The sequence below is a fragment of the Branchiostoma belcheri genome, unplaced genomic scaffold (assembly GCF_001625305.1).
Source record: "Branchiostoma belcheri isolate BF01 breed outbred unplaced genomic scaffold, Haploidv18h27 scaffold152, whole genome shotgun sequence".
In the NCBI taxonomy this organism is placed as follows: domain Eukaryota; kingdom Metazoa; phylum Chordata; class Leptocardii; order Amphioxiformes; family Branchiostomatidae; genus Branchiostoma; species Branchiostoma belcheri.
In genome coordinates this window covers 478,232-481,572 of record NW_017802958.1, presented here as the reverse complement: position 1 = coordinate 481,572, position 3,341 = coordinate 478,232, and the positions used below count along the sequence as shown (strand labels likewise).

Sequence of the window (3,341 nt, the reverse complement as noted above, 5' to 3'; positions counted from 1 at the left end):
CCAATTAATTTCCTTAATGAAAGATTCCGCTGATGTCTCTGTTACGCAGAAAAATTGCTGTAATTCTTTTAAACCGGTTCCCGGGTGGAACGAGGTGGTTAAAGATTTACACTCCGCTTCTCGAGAGGCCTATGTGTTATGGAGGGAAAGTGGCCGCCCTCGCTCAGGACAGATCTTTTCCTTAATGTGTAAATCGAGGGCGTAATTTAAGTATGCCCTGAGGCGGTGTAAACAGGATGAAAAGAGGGCTAGAGCTGATTCGATTGTGAAAAGTTTTAATGCTGGCCAATCAAGAGAGTTCTGGAGAAAAATTCGAAATTCTAAAACGTCCCAGACAATCATACCAAACTCTATTGACGGCTGCTCCGGTTCTGAGCAGATCGCAGACCTTTGGAAAACCCACTTTGCGACTCTGTTAAACTCAGTAAACAACCAGACTCACCGACCAGCTGTATTATCTGCATTGTCATCTACGTGTTCTTTTGATCCTGATATGCAAATCTCGGCACAGGAAGTTGATGAGGTTATTAAGAACTTACCCAATGGAAAGGCCTGCGGGTCTGATGGGATTTCAAATGAGCATTTGAAGTATGCTGGGCCTAAATTGAGTGTCCACTTATCTTTGTTATTTTCGTCTGCTCTAGTGCATAATTTTTTACCTAGTATCCTTTTAGATACTATTTTGGTTCCGATTGTGAAAAACAAATCTGGTAACATTTGTAGTAGTGAAAATTACAGGCCTATAGCCATCGCTTCGGCTCTGTCTAAGGTCCTGGAGGCTATCTTACTAAATCGCCTTGAGCCCCTACATTCTTTCGTCTGATCACCAGTTTGGTTTTAAGCGTCATCATGGACTTGACATGTGTGTCTTCACCTTGAAGCAGACGATAGAGTATTATAGGAGTCTTGGTTCTCCTGTCTTCACTTGTTTTTTAGACGCCTCCAAGGCCTTTGACAGAGTAAATCACTGGACCTTATTTAAAAAACTTCTAGACAGGAAAGTACCTGTGTTCTATTGTACGTTTTCTTGCATACTGGTACCAAAATCAATCAATGTGTGTAAGATGGAACAATACCCTGTCTCTCCGTTTTTCTGTGTCAAATGGGGTGAGGCAAGGGAGCTTGCTGTCGCCTGTACTGTTTAATATCTACATTGATGACTTAAGTATTAGACTTAGTAATGCGAACGTTGGTTGTTATATAGGTGGTCACTTGGTGAACCATCTTTTTATGCTGATGATATGTGTTTAATTTGTCCAAGCCTGAAGGCTCTACAAAAACTCGTGAATATTTTGTGAGGAATTTTGGCTTCATAAATGATGTATTATTCAATGCAAACAAATCTTGCTGTATGTATTTCCCATGTGCCCGTTTGCTACTTAAGCAACCTCTTCCCTGTGTTAAATTGAACGGAGAGCCTTTGAAATTTGTTACGTCATATGTTTATCTCGGTATTCACATTAATGACAAACTGAGTGACGACGACTGTATTCTTACCCAGATAAGAGGTCTGTATAGCCGTGCAAATACTATTATACGCAAATTCGCTTATTGTTCTTCATATGTTAAAAAGACGTTGTTTACAGCTCATTGCTCCCAACTTTTTGCTGCACAGTTGTGGGACAGAGCTAGTTCTAAAACTGTATCAAAGTGTCGAGTTGCTTACAATAACTGTCTTCGCATCATAATGTCACTACCCAGATTTTGTAGTGCAAGTGAAATGTTTGTATACAATAGGATTGACACATTTGATGCTACATGGCGTAAACAATGTTACTCATTTATATCCCGTCTATACAAGTCATCAAACAACATTATCCAATCTGTTCTTAAATCTGAAGTGATATTCCGTAGCAGATTCTTTCGCAATAACTGGGCTCGTCTGTACATATAGTCTTTTACTGATGTAATTGTGTGTGTATTATATATGTATGTTGTATATGGGCGAGTTATGCCTGACATAAAGAAATAAATAATAAAACTACACACACACACACACACACACACACACACATACACACACACACATACACACCACACACACAGATGCACATATACATACACACACACACCACACACAAATACACACAGACATGCACATAAAAACACATGCACATACACAAACACACACACAGAAACACACAGAAACACGCACACATGCAAATACACACATACACACACACACACATACATACACACACACACACACACACACACACACACACACACACATGCACACACACATACACACACCACACACATACATGCACATACACACACGCGCACAAACACACATGCACACCCCCCCCCCACACACACACATACACACACCACACATACACATGCATGCATATACACACATACATACACACACACAAACACACATGCACACACACATACACACCCACACACATACATACAGACTCATATTATCATATGAACACCACACACACACACACACACACACACATACACACATACCACACACACATGCACACATACACACACATGCACATACATACATGCACATACACACATACACACACACACGCGCGCGCGCAAACACAAACACACATGCACACACACGTACACACCCACCCACACACATACATACACACTCATATGATCATATGAACACACCACACACACATACACACACATACACACGCACACACACACACACACACATGCACACACACACATACACACACACATACACACCACAAACACACAGATGCACATATACATACACCTCACACATGCACACACACACATACACACACACATGCACATACACACACATACACACACACACACATACATATATATATACACACACACACACACACACACACACACATGCACATACACATATATACACACACACACACACCACACACACACACATGCACACATACACACACATGCACATACACAAACACACACATACACCACACACACACACACACACACACACACACACACACACACACACACACACACACACACCACACACATACATATAGAATACAACACGGGGTATTCCGTATCGCCCGAGGTATCGGATCCGACTCGCGGGAGGGCCGGGACCGAGGGCGATGCGGAATACACCGTGTTGTATTTTATTTATATCATACCCACCCAAGAAAACGCGCCTTTCAATGCAAGATGAGCCAAAAGTTGGTGCCCCTAAACCCTCAAATGCAACAACATCAGTTCCAACGTCCGGATTCTGTATTCGAATTTTCGAAAGGGGCGCACGCGGTTAGGACGAAACGCGTTCGAATCGTTTTATGGAAGCTATGGAAGCGTTCGATAACGGGTTCCGGACCGGGCCGTAC

General features: G+C 42.1%; 1 protein-coding gene across 1 annotated transcript in view; it reads right to left on the bottom strand.

The window, feature by feature from the left end:
• The window catches only part of LOC109465560 (receptor-type tyrosine-protein phosphatase beta-like), a 15,036-nt gene that overhangs the window by 6,991 nt on the left and 4,704 nt on the right, over nucleotides 1-3,341 (bottom strand). The window lies entirely within an intron of this gene.